Below are 15229 nucleotides of genomic sequence, written 5' to 3'. Positions count from 1 at the left end.
GACCCGTCGTTGGTTCCGTCGTGTGTGCCCTAGTTTCAAAATAACAGAAAAACGTACCTGGTACGACGGATGCATACGACGGTCCGTCGCAGGCGCAACGGTCCGTCGATGTGTCCGTCAGTGACTGCTGCAGAGTAATTTTCTGCAGAATTTCCTGGTGATGTGCCTGCAAATTTAAAAACCCATTAGTAGAAAAATGCTACCATTACTAAAAAGACTATAAGTATTGGGTTGCCTCCCAACAAGCGCCTGATTTAATGTCGCGGCACGACTGGGGACACTTGATTACTCAGACTTCATCAAGATGGTATGCCTCGATCACTTCATTCGCCGATTCAGCATGCCCGAAATAGATTTTTATGCGCTGTCCATTCACCTTGAACCGCACACCCTCCTTAGTTTCCAACTCAACTGCTCCATGAGGGAATAGTTGGGTAACCATGTAAGGACCAGTCCATTTGGACTTGAGTTTGCCTGGAAACAAGCGCAATCTGGAATTGAATAAAAGCACCAAATCCCCGACCATAAACTCTCGTTTTTCAATTTTGTTGTCATGGTACTTCTTCATCTTTTCTTTGTATAGGGCTGAGCTTTCATAGGCTTTCAGGCGAAATTCATCAAGTTCATTCAACCCATTTAACCGTTGCTCTGCAGCTTCGCTCCAATCCATTTTTAACTTCTTCATAGCCCACATGGCTTTATGCTCTAACTCAACCGGAAGATGACAAGCTTTCCCATATACAAGTTGGTATGGAGACATACCTATGGGAGTCTTATATGCTGTCCGGTAGGCCCAAAGAGCATCATCAAGCCTCCTTGACCAATCCGTTCTACTAGCGTTCACTGTTTTGGACAATATCTGTTTGATCTCCCGATTCGACACTTCAACTTGCCCACTAGTTTGAGGGTGGTAAGGAGTGGCCACATTATGGCGAACCCCGTATTTCTCCAATAACTCCTTGAACAATCTGTTGCAGAAGTGGGAGCCCCCATCACTAATAATGGCCCTTGGGGTGCCAAAACGAGAGAATATATTCTTTTTCAAAAATGCAGTGACACTCTTTCCTTCATTGTTTGGGAGGGCTATGGCTTCGACCCATTTAGATACATAATCAACTGCTACTAGAATGTACTTCATCCCATGAGAACTCACGAAAGGGCCCATAAAGTCAATACCCCAAACATCAAATAACTCAATCACAAGAATGGGGTTTAGAGGGAGCTCTTGCTTTCTTGAAATACCACCATCACGTTGACATTTGTCACATGCTTTAGCAAACCCATGAGCATCTTGATGAAGAGTTGGCCAATAGTAACCACATTGCAATATCTTGTGAGCGGTTCGGATACCACTGTGATGTCCGCCAACAGGTGAAGAATGGCATGCCTCCAATACACTCAACATTTCACATTCTGGCACACAACGCCGAATAAGCCCGTCGGCACAACTCCTATACAAGTATGGTTCATCCCAAAAGAACTTCTTCACATCGTACATGAACTTTTTCCTTTGATGAAAGGACAAGTCTGATGGAACAATATCACTAGCCAGATAGTTCGCAAAATCTGCGAACCATGGAATCAAGTCTTGTGAAGCAGCCAATACATGTTCATCGGGGAAAGTATCATCAATGTCAGTCTTATCCCCTAACTCTCTCATAGCTTCATCCTCTAGACGAGACAAATGATCAGCAACTTGATTTTCAGTCCCTTTTCTATCCAGCACTTCAAAGTCAAATTCTTGCAGCAGTAATACCCAACGAATCAACCTTGGTTTCGCATCCTTTTTCGCCATCAAATATCTCAATGCTGAATGGTCAGTATGCACTATAACTCTAGTACCTAGCAAATAGGAGCGAAATTTCTCAAAAGCAAACACTACTGCTAGGAGTTCTTGCTCAGTCACTGTGTAGTTCTTCTGAGCTTCATTTAGGGCTTTACTAGCATAGTAAATGGGGTGAAGGATTTTGTTTTTCCTCTGTCCCAGTACTACACCAAGAGCTACCCCACTAGCATCGCACATTACCTCAAATGGACTGCTCCAATCCGGGGAAATAATGATAGGCGCAGATACCAATTTTTCTTTTAGTTCACCGAATGCCTTAAGACAAGATTCATCAAAACAATATTTACAATCTTTCTCCAGCAGTTTGCACAATGGGTGTGCAATCTTTGAAAAGTCTTTGATGAATCTTCTGTAAAAACCTGCATGCCCAAGAAAGCTTCTCACACCTTTCACAGAGATTGGTGGGGGCAGTCTCTCTATTACCTCAACTTTAGCTCGATCAACCTCTATGCCCTTTTCTGAAATGCGATGACCCAACACAATACCCTCTTTTACCATGAAATGACACTTTTCCCAGTTTAGTACCAAATTGCAGTCTTCACATCTCTTAAGAACCTCAGATAAATTGTTTAAGCACCGCTCGAATGAATCACCAACCACAGAAAAATCATCCATAAAAACCTCTATAGTATCCTCCACCATGTCAGAAAATATTGACATCATACATCTCTGAAAGGTTGCGGGTGCATTGCACAACCCAAATGGCATTCTTCTGAACGCAAAAGTCCCATATGGACAAGTGAAAGTGGTTTTCTCTTGATCTTCTGGTGCAATAGAAATCTGATTATACCCCGAATACCCATCAAGAAAACAATACCACCCTTTTCCGGCAAGTCTATCCAACATCTGATCCATGAAGGGCATGGGAAAATGGTCTTTTTCAGTCCATGAGTTCAGTTTACGATAATCCATACACACCCTCCATCCAGTAACCGGTCTCATTGGAACAAGTTCATTCTTTTCGTTGGGGACCACAGTCATTCCCCCTTTCTTAGGTACACACTGAACCGGGCATACCCAACTACTATCGGCGATTGGATAGATTACTCCAGCATCCAACCACTTGATAATTTCCTTCTTCACAACCTCTTGCATAGGAGGATTCAAGCGTCTCTGGTGCTCAATACTCGGCTTATGATCAGGCATGAGTTGGATTTTATGAGAGCAAATACCAGGAGGGATCCCAATAATGTCCGCAATGGTCCACCCAATGGCTCTTTTGAACCTTTTTAGTACCTTCACCAAACTCTGAACCTGTTGTTCATCCAAGTCTGATGCAACGATTACCGGTAAAGTGTCACCATTTCCTAAGAATTCATACTTAAGATGAGGTGGGAGAGCTTTTAATTCAACTTTTGGAGCCTCCTCTATCGATGGTTTCGCGGGTGGGGACTCGCGATTTTTCATATCAAGCTCAAATTTCTTCGGTTTAAACCGAACATCACCTCGATCAAGAGCTGCGACTAATGACTCATACTCTTCAATGCAGTCGCTATCAAAGTTCATTATCACTGCCGCTAATGCTTCGACACCTAGACGTTCTTCTATTTGTGTCTCAAATGTCTCACCCATGTTGTAGGATATAGCAGATGCCGATTGGAGCTCACCACTCTGCTTCATGGACCTACAAATATTAAAGGTCACTTCCTCACTGTTCAACCGAAATTTCATCTGCCCCCTTTCCATGTCTACTAAGGCTCTTCCCGTAGCTAGGAATGGCCTCCCAAGGATAATAGGCACTTCAAAATCAACCTCACAATCAAGAATAACAAAATCGGCTGGAAAGATGAATGACTCCACTTTTACTAGCACATCATGAAGTATCCCTATGGGCCGTTTTACTGTTCGATCAGCCATCAGTAGCCGCATAGCAGTGGGCTTTGGGTCACCCAAACCCAACTTCTTGTAAATCGAGAGGGGCATGAGATTTATGCTTGCCCCCAGATCACATAATGCTTTCGCAAAATGTAATAGCCCGATTGTACAAGGAATAGTGAACGCACCCGGATCTTCTTTCTTTTGGACCAGAGATCTTGTAGCAATAGCACTACAATGCTGCATTCTATCATCATCCTCAAAAGTGACCGATCTTTTCTTTGTGACCAGATCTTTCATAAATTTGGCGTAACCGGGCATTTGTTCTAAAGCTTCTACCAAAGGGACATTGATAGAAAGTTGCTTTAACATTGTTATAAAACGCCGGTATTTACCATCCTCGGTCTTTTTCACTAATCTCTGAGGAAATGGGGGTGGTGGCCTAGGCATAGGAGTTACCTTTTTAGGCACTTCAGCATCTTTTGCAGTGTTATCCTCTAAATCAGCATCAACTTCTACCACTTTATCAGATTCTGTTGTCACCTTATTCTCATCAGATGGCATAGGTGGATCAATGGTTTGCTTACCACCGCGAGTAGTAATTGCCATACAATGTCCATCATTTTTCGGATTTTGGACAGTGTTGCTAGGAAGAGTGCCCGGTTGCCGTGTGTTCACAGTTGCAGATAATTGGGCCAATTGTAACTCAAGTTGCTTAATTGATATTGCATGGGTATCAACTTTTTGCCCAATACCCGCTAAATCATTTCTCAACTCTTTATTGTGCTCGTCACTAGCATCGAACCTCCTCATCATTTTATGCAACATATCCTCAACTCGTGACATACTACCTCCACCATCCCTAGGAGTAACTTCCCGATTTTGAGGAGGAACATAGGGTCCATTCCTGTCGTTTCTATTACCATAGTTACCCCTGTTGAAGTTGTTGTCGCGATTGTAGTTTCCATCTCTGACATAATGACCCTCACGATTGTAGTTACCATAGTTCCGACCTTGGTTCCCTTGACCTTGGCGCCAATTATCCTGATTTGAGCCTTGGGCGCTTGGTCGGAAACCCCCCATCTGTTCATTTACTGCATAGGAATCCTCCTCATAATAACACTCATCGTTTTGTGGCGGTGGTTTCAACAAGGAGTTGACTACATTAACCTTTTCTGCACCCCCAGTGACATGTTTTAGTACCAACCCAAGCTCAGTTCTCATCTGAGCCATTTCTTCACGAATGTCATCTGTGGCTGGGTTGTGAGTGGACTGCACTGCAAAGGTGTTTCTCCCTGTATCAGATTTTCTAGTACTCCAAGCTTTGTTATTCCGGGAGATTTTTTCTAATTTTTCAGCGATCTCAGCATAAGGACATTCTCCATAAGATCCACCGGCTATAGTGTCCAATACCGCTTTGTTGTTATCATCTTGTCCCCTGTAGAAGTATTCTTTCAGTGACTCATCATCTATACGGTGATTTGGAACACTTCTCAAGAATGAGGTGAATCTATCCCAAGAACTACTAACTGACTCTCCTGGTAGTGCCACAAAGTTATTCACTCTGTCTTTGTGGTTCAGTTTCTTGGAGACTGGATAGTAGCGTGCCAAGAAAACATCCCTTAATTGGTTCCAAGTGAAGATTGAGTTGTATGGAAGCTCAGTGAACCATATAGCAGCCTCTCCCGTCAGTGAGAGAGGAAACACTCTGAGCCCTATTACATCTAGATCCAAGTCAGGCCTCCCCACACAACTTTTACACACTGCCCTTACCTTAGCTATATGGGCATGTGGATCCTCAGAAGGTAGCCCTGAAAACAAACCTCTGGCAGTGAGCATTTGAATCAGGCTACTAGTTACCACAAAAGTGTGGCCTGTGGGTAGAGGGGGCAAGACAAGTGGCCCATCTGAGTCTGCTATGTTATCATACCCTCTGTAGTATGCTTGGGGCCGTGGAACGGGATTTTGTCCCCTCTGTTGATGTTCACCCGGATCATCAGGTAACATCTGACCATGAACATCAACCGGAGTTGGGATGTTGTGGTTCGGATCCTCATCATTTATTCCCAAGTTTCGATTCATATTGCGCAGTGTACGCTCTAACTCGTGATCATAGGGAAACAAGGGTTCTCTTCCTCTCCGTGTATTTGGCATACAAGGAGGATAGTTCTGAAAAGAAATCAAAAACAATAAAACAAAGTAAAATCAAGAAAATATCAACTAAGCTATAGTAATAGGGTCAAGTTAATCTAAAAGCTATAATCCCCGGCAGCGGCGACAAAATTTGACACGCTCAAACTTACTTCTCAAATAAGAAGTAAAGCGGCCGTGTCAAGTAAATAACCCAACTAGTGAGGTTGGGATCGTTCCCACGAGGAAAATAGTCTAGACTTAACTTCAACCTGTTATTACTATTGTTTGGTCAATGACTTCCTTGGAAAGTAAAAACAATAAAGGGGGGTTTCTATTTCTAAATGAGTGAAAATAAATAACGAACTTGAAAGAGACACTTAACAGCTTTGACAGTTGGATTTTAATCAATTAATCAAAGTAACTAGGGTTTACGTGTTCCCCACAGGTTCATAACTTGATAATTCTAACTATAACAATTCTTTCCTAGTATCTTGCATGCAAAGTGATAAGTTATGTATTTCTAAATCCTTGGTCCGGCATCCGGAAAATCTCACTCCGCACCTTGGTCCGGCTACGTGTGTTTCTATCCTAACCCTTATCCTTACCTCATATTAAGCATTGTATTCGATATTTGACTAAGTTATTACCTCGTACCAATCAATACTAGCCTATTAGATAGTATACACTAAATCTATGTTAATAATTCTTTTCCTATTATCTCCCTCGTTGGTCCGGCAAGTAGCATTAAGGCGAGTTCTAACGTTGGCCATCCGTTAAAAAGACTTCTAAACGAAAGAATTATTTATACATGCAAGACACTAATCTAGAATTGTTATTTTAGTTAGGGTTTATCTCATTATTTGCCTATGGTTCCCACAACCCTAGTTATGGAGTTTAGTTACTCATAGCCATAAACACAATATTCAAAGATAGTAGATAAGAATTCATGTACTTACTTCAATGAGAAAGATTAAAATCCAAAAGTTTGCTTGATTAATATCCAAAAATCAATTGCAAGAATCTCAAAATCCAACACTAATACACAAAGTCTAAAAATCTGATGTCTAATCTCATAGAGTCTAACCTCAAAAACGAGGTTTTTCGAACTATTTATAAAAAAACAAAAACCTAATTAAACAAGGATTCTAATTGCTGGAAATTTGCCATAACGCGGCTGGGTCGACGGAACTCGCGACGGATCGTCGTGGTCACGACGGACCGTCGTGGACTCCGTCGTCCCATACTTGTGCAATTTCTTCTGCTGCTCTCTTCATTCCCCTCGACGGCAAGTATGACGGACCGTCATAGGCACAACGGTCCGTCGAGGGTCTTTGTTCTTAAACACTTCAACTCTTGGAATCTGGGTACTGGGATCACTTCTCTGAACTTCACGACGAACCTGCAGGACGGACCGTCATAGACACGACGGACCGTCACAAGCTGCGTAACCCCACACTTGGTCAGACTTCCCCATCTTCCTTCAGCAGCTGCACTACGCTGCCACCTACGGACCGTCACAAGCACGATGGACCGTCATAAGCTCCGGAGGGGGGCTCTTCTGCATTTCTTCGCACAAAATCTCCGCATTCAGCTTTGGACAGATTTCCTGCAAAACAAAGAGAAACTTATATAAAATTTAGCACAAAAAGGCTTTTGGACACACTAAACTTAAGGAAAAAGTATTAATAATACCGTGAAACCACGGTATATCACTGTCCGGGAGTGGTGTTATAGGAGCTACTAATAACCGATGTAAAATCATGTGAGCTAAATGTGGAGTACAATGCAAGCGCCCCTTCGGGAAGACCCAAGAAATTTTCCATGGTATATAGGCATGACTAGCGTGATCACTAACACTGATGCCCACAGAGGGGACTTAAAAACTTACAGGGCCACGTAGATCTGAGACTATGAGGGTGACTGACCCTAGTTCAACTCAATATTAAGACTACTCCCAATTGAAAATGTATACAATACAACACAACTTAAATATATAGAATAGCTCGATATTCAGACATGCTAACTGCAAATGCAACATTAAAGTACTGATAATGAAACATTTGAAATTGAGGCAAGTATATTTGTTTATCTATCCTAGATAGTGCGATTCAAGAACTAAACAAATCTACACTAGTAGAGTTCTAAGTTTTATGCTAGGAACTAAGAAAAAATGTTATCATGATGATCCGATTACAAGCACTTAAGCAGCTAAAGCATCACAACTTTATGAAGTTCTAGAAACCCTAGGTCTAAGCAATATATAGGGAATCAAGAATATGACTAAATTCTAGGGACCTAGATGATGAAAGGAATCCACCAGTGAAATCCCACATATTTTGTGATAAATTTCAGAGAGAATTTTTTCAATTTCGGGCTGAAACTAATGAAAACTTGTTGCGTTCTTGGAGAGGGTTTGGTTGATGCTTTCTCTTCCTTTGTGCTAAGTTCTGATTGATTTTTTTAGAATAGTGGATTTGTAGGATCTAATTAATTTACTAGGCTTAAATTGACTAAACCTACACAATTTAGGGGTTAAACAATATAGTTTAAGTGTCCAATGGATAAGGAAAAGCCAAAATGGCCCCACTTAAAGTCTGTCAGGGCCCGATCATGGACGTAATGACATCTCGTCACAAGGTCCACGGTCCGTTGTATAGGTCGTAGTAGTTGGCCAATAGCTATTAGTTCTTGTCCATTCCCTCTACGACCGACTTCACGGACCGTGTGAAGGATCACGGACCGTGAAGGTCATTGTGGTCCTTCACTTGGGCTAGGGGCCTTACTGGTTTGGCTTCACGAAAACCATCACGACTAGTGAAGGGCTCCTTGGTATGATTTATGAGTCAAGTGAGTTCTTCCTGTCTTCCACGAGCCTCCATATGACTCGTGTGGTGGTACACAACCTCAAAAGGTCCCATGGTCCATCGTTTTTGGATAGGTGTGAACCACTGACAAGTCAATGGGTCGTGGTTCCATTCACGCTCCATGAACTCTGTTTTGGTTTATTCATTTTTTTTGTTGTTCTGGTCTAATAAATTTTGAGGTGTTACAATCTACCCCTTGAGAACATTCGTCCTTGAATGAAGCTTAAACTAGTAAAGTATGGAGGGAAAGTGTTGCAAACCCTACTACTAAGTACTAAAAAATGATATATGACTGAAATAAGTTCCATGAACATGAAATTACACTGAAAATGCAAGTATAACTGAAGGAACATGATACTAAGACTGAATTTACACAAGAGTAAAATGAGAGACTAGATAGGAGCTATTACCTCAAGCTAGAATGAAATCATAAAGAAAGAGATGAGGATACTTGGCCTTCATGGTTTCTACCGCTTCCCGAGTAGTTCTCTATGTGGACTGAATCCTCCATAAAAACTTAAGTGGAGCGACTTCTTTGTTTCTCAACCTTCGAACCCAACGATCAAGAATTTCAATGGGTAACTCTTCATAAGTGAGACTATTTTTCATAGCCACACTCTCTAAAGGTACTATGGATGTTGGATCACCCACACACTTCTTCAACAACGAAGTGTGAAACACTGGATGGATTGCTGCTGGTTCTACTGGAAACTCTAACTAATGAACCACTTTACCAAACCTTTTCAAGATCTTGTAAGGGACTACATATCTAGGACTAAGATTCCCTTTATTGTCGAATCTCATCACCCCCTTATAGGTGATACTTTCAGAAAATCCTAATCATCGATTTCGAACTCCAAATCCCTTCTTTTTACATCTGCATAGGACTTTTGAAGATACTAGGCTATCTTAAGTCTATCTTTGATGAATTGAACTTTTTCATAGCATCTGGACCAATCAAAGTTGCTTCACCTACTTCAAACCAACAAACTAACGATCTACATCTATGCCCATGCAATGCCTCATATGCGGCCATCTGGATATTGAAATGGTAGCTGTTATTATAGGAGAACTATATGAGAGGTAGGTGATCACCACCTTCCCTTAAAATCGATCACGCAAGATCTCAACATGTCCTCTAAAGGCTGAATGGTACGCTCTGTGGATGAAATGTTGTGCTGACATTTACCTGAGTGCCAAGACCTTTCTAAAATAATTTCCAAAAATGAGAGGTAAACTGAGGACCTCTTTATGAGATGATAGACAAAGGAACCCCATGCAACCTGACTATCTCATTAATTCAATCTTGGCCTAGTCCTACGCCAAATCGCTAGTCTTAACAATCAAAAAGTGAGTAGACAATTATCCAAATGGAGTCATGTTATTTGTGAGTACGAGGTAAACCGGCGATGAAATCCATGTTTATAACTTCCCACTTCCATGTACGAATGTTTATCTCTTGTGTCATACCTCCTGGTTTCTGATGTCTGCCTTCACCTGTTGACAATTCGGCCACTTTGCCATAAAGTTTGTTATATCCTTTTTCATGTCATTCCACCAAAAGACTTCTCGTAGATCACGGTACATCTTAGTGGCACCTGGATGAATAGAATACTTGGAGTTATAGGCTTCCATAAGGATTTGTTGTCCCAACTCACCCACCTTAGGAACACATAAACGATCCTAATAGTGAAGCACACCATCTCCCCCATGGGAGAAAACCTCAACTTTTTGCTGATGAAATGCACCCTCCAGTTGAAGAAATATAGGATCACTGTGTTATTTTTGTTTAACATCCGCTACCAATGAAGATTCTGACCCATTCTAAACTATCTCACGATCATCTGATATGTTTATAACGCAAACTTATAAGAGAGCAAGTTGGTTTACATCCTTTGCTAATTCCTTCCTTTCTTCCTCAACATGCGCTACACTACCATAGATAGTCTCCTTAGAGCATCAGATACTACATTGACCTTACCAGGATGGTAAAGCACATTCATATCATAGTCCTTCAAGAATTCAAGTCATCTCCTCTGGCGAAGATTCAACTCTTTCTGGGTGAACAAATACTGAAGGCTCTTATGATATTTGAACAAATCTAGGTGAACTACATACAAGTAATGTGTCCAAATATTTAGGGAAAATACTACGGCTTCAAGCTCATGGCCATGAGTCAGATAAATCTTCTCATGCACCTTAATCTGTCTAGAAGCATGAGCTATAAACTTACCTTGTTGCATTAACACACAACCTAGGCTGACTCTGGATGCATCACAATAAATCACATAGCTGGTTGAACCCTCTGACAGGGTCAAAATAGGAGTTATAGTCAACCTCATTTTAAGTTTCGAGAAGCTCTTCTCACACTCGTCTGACCAATGAAACTTAACCTTTTTCTGAGTCAACTTAGTAAATGGAGAAGTTATGGATGAAAATCCTTCAATGGACCTTCTATAATAACTTGGTAAACCCAAGAAATATCTGGGTCATTGTTTCACTGCCTCTATTTTATGAGAATTCACTCTGATCCTTTTGCTAGATACTATATGACCAAGGAAAGCAACTAATTATAACTAAAACTCACATTTGCTAAACTTAAAATAACTGATGGTCTTTGAGAGTTTGCAGGACAACCCTCAAATGAGTCGCATGTTCTTCCTCATTCCTACAGTAAATGAGGATATCATCAATAAAGCCGATAACGAACAAGTCCAAATACTGCTTGAACACTCTGCTCATCAAATTTATGAAGGTTGCAGGAGCATTGTTTAGTCTAAATGACATAACTACAAATTTATAATGACCATACTGAGTTCTGGAGGTTGTTTTAGAAATGTCACTATCTCTGACTCATGATAACCGGACTGAGGTCTATTTTCAAAAAATGACTAACACCTTGAAGTTGGTCAAAAAATTCATCAATCCTGGGGATAAGTATTCATTGTGACTTTGTTCAAATGTCGATAGTCAATGAACATCCTGACCATATTTCTTTTACTTGAACAACACTGGTGCACTCTATTAGATGTGGTTTGAGACATTCTAGAATCGTTCTAAACCTTGTGCTCTAATTACAAAGTTTTTCACAACCCAAGGGTACACCCTATATGTTACATGGCGTACTTGACCCCGAATAGTCTCATATAATACCCTAGCATATCATAACATACAATAATAGAAAAGTGCAGAATTTTAAAACATTTTCCATACAATCAAAGTATTTATAAAAGCAAAGCGGAAGTCTTACTACACTTCTCTCAGACCATCTAGAACATGAATATCTTTGGGACGCAACCCATAAAAAGTCTAAAACATAAAAGGAAGTGGTGGTTATACCCTCAATGCTATGATGACTCACTAAATCTTCAACTCCTTGATTCAACTAAGAACCTATCCCTGGAGGTGGAACTCAAAAGGTCGGACCCTACATTTGATGAGAATGTAAACAAGGGTATATGTTAGTACAAAAGTACTAAATATGATAGCTAGCATAACATCATAAAAACATAACATAAGGGTTAGTCAACATAAGCCATATACCATAATCATAAGAGATACTTCATGAAACATAAACTATAAGCATAAGAGACAATAACATAGCCATGATCACGGTCTTCAACATAATTATCATATAAGTATTAGTCAGCCCTTAGTCTTTCATATCATCATATCATAAGAAGAACACTTCATAAGTAGCTTCAAGTTATACTTGTGAAATGCATGGATAAGACACCATAATCTCACCCACACTAAGAACTACCATAGGCCATCATACATATTTACCATCTTTCATCTCCTCCTTAGCTTACTTCTCATAAACAAAGGGAAATCTCTCAATTTTAGTCAATCATAAAAAGGAAGACAACTATAGCACAATCCTATCTAAACATGCATTATATAAGAGACACTTTCTAGGTAACCTTAAGTCATACTTGTGCAATGCATGAATAAGACCCCATAATCCAATTCATACTTAGTACCATTTAAGGTCATCATACTCATACTTGTTGATTATATAATTTGAACACTAGGAGATACTTCTTTAAGCACAAATTAGTCCCTCTTCGTTACTTTTGAATTCTATGAAATACTTACTCAAGCATGTCTAAGGTCATTAGGTTAGAACACTTAAAGATGTTTTTTTTTAAGCATGTGTTAGTTCAATATTAACTTGGAACACTTCAAGATACTTCTTCAAATATGTCTTAACTCCTCAATGATTTTGTACTAGTTGGGATATAACCTTAACCGACATGAGATCACATGAGATATCACATGATCTCCTCGGATGTTACCCACACCGAAATGGGTTGATCTACTTTCTTAGGGTAGAACTGTTTGTTAGCTTAGTTGGATCCACCAGCCAACTTTCCTACGAGGCACGTAGTTATGGGACACGTAGATTTCTAGTAGAAAATCCAAACTCCACTTGTGAGGGACTCCATATCATGAGACATACTTTGGGAAACTCGGACTCTACTTGTGAGAGTTCCCATTTTGGAGAACAGACTCATCTAGGTAAAAGCTTCCATGTCATTTCAATATCCACTCGGTGCTAGGAATAAATCCCGAAAGATAGATTATTAAGTCTTCCTTAACTCATGACTCTTGGAGGGATGTCCTTGACAACCAATCCATATTTCAAATGCTTCTATTTCTTTATGCATTCAAACATTCATTAGGCACATTAGGTGGGTAAAGTCCTTCCACAACAATGATACTTACTAGTCTATCATTCTCATAGGATTCACTCTCAAATGCATTACACACATAGTTCAACATATTAGCTTTACTCTCAAATCCCAAGCAATCAACATTCATGACTATAAGTCTTACTCTCAAAGCTTTACTTTTTACAATCATCATACATACCTAGATTTCAAGGCATTCTAATCGCATGCTTCATTATTAAGTGATTCTAGTCATAAATCATCATAAAGGTTCAAATTCAAGCTTTACTAGTCATCATTAATCATATATACTACAATCTAATTCAATTAATTTCAATATGCTTCTATTCTTGAACTATTACTACTCATAACATCAATTCTAAAAGATCATCTATAAATCCTCAATTTCACCTTTGATGACATAAATTCGTATGGCTTCAATTTCATCAATCAAACTAGGGTTAGGCATAAAATTATTCAAATTATTGATAATAACATTATTCACTACTAATTCAATCATATAAAATTAATATCCACTCAATTGGATTCATACTCAATCATAACCCACAATATAGTAAAAAACCCTAACTAGAATTGGGGTTCATCTTCATAATTGGGGGATTTCTAGGTATCTCTTTGGATGGAAGAATCCATGGATGAATAAGATATCATAACTTTATTATATGGACCTTAAAAGTCTTGCAACAATGTAGGAATTTTCCCTAATTTGATTCTCTTCTTCTTCTTTGCTTTGTAGATAGAGAATTTCTTAGAGGGAATTGGGTCTCTTTTGGTCAATTGAAATAATGATTTAGAATGACTTAATTAAGGGTCTAATATCTTTATATAGGTGGCATAATTTATAATAAAAATACATCACTTAATAACTAATTAACTCTAGAAAGTTCCCTAAGCCCCATCATTAACTCACTTAAGGACCAAGGCTGCCTCACGCACGAGACCATGCTGACGGTCGTGGGTCTACCCACGGTCTGTGCTAGTAAAACATGGATACGTTTTCGAGGCTTGTTTTTGGGTCCCTCACCCAAAGTCCTGTTTCCCCTATGGGGCGTGGGTGCACTGTTTTGGGCAGATTTTAGGGTGGTTTTCTAGGGTCCTCTTCAAGGACCCTTGGTTGGTCCTTGAGGAGTCATACCTCCATTCTAAGTATGGGAGGTTAAATTCACAATTCTAACCCTCACGACAAGCTCTTGAACCCTCACACAAAGCTCTAATTTAGTCTAATAGTTTCCGGGTGTTACAAAATCTTCCCCTTGGGGACATTCGTTCTCGAATGACACTCTAAGCTCCTTAAGGTTACAATTCTAGTCTAGCAACCTTTCATGAATGCAATCCATCTAAATGCACATAAACAAAGGAGGAAGACTTCAACTCCAAGCTTAACATACTCAATTCAACACAAGGGAGTAGGGACTACATTTAACAACCCAAAATGCATGAAATTATATGTCTACTTATGTTCAAGGGGGAACTATCATCGCCTAGCTAAGACATGCTCAACATACACTCATGGAGCTCATATGCAATTTACTCTCAGAAGCATTTATTCAAGGATGAATCTTTCAACTCCAAACTAGGACATGCTTATTAATTCTTCTCATGAAGTCTATAAGTAACTCTACTCAATGCACTACAAGATGAGGTCGAACAATGCATAAGTCATTTCTATCAAGACCTAAACTTTTTATGAACATGCATATAAGGTATTTATGGCCACAAATAAACACGCAATGACCTTGCTGTCTAGGCACACTATCTCCCCCTTAGGAGTAAGCCTATGTGGACGTTCTAAGCACCACCATTAACATAACACAACATGAAGCTCATTAATACTAAAGACAACATCAGTCTAACATATCAAATCACGAAATAAAAGT

This window comes from Solanum pennellii, chromosome 8 (genome assembly GCF_001406875.1).
Source record: "Solanum pennellii chromosome 8, SPENNV200".
In the NCBI taxonomy this organism is placed as follows: domain Eukaryota; kingdom Viridiplantae; phylum Streptophyta; class Magnoliopsida; order Solanales; family Solanaceae; genus Solanum; species Solanum pennellii.
The sequence above is the reverse complement of the archived record's forward strand: the minus strand, read 5'-3'. Positions refer to the sequence as shown.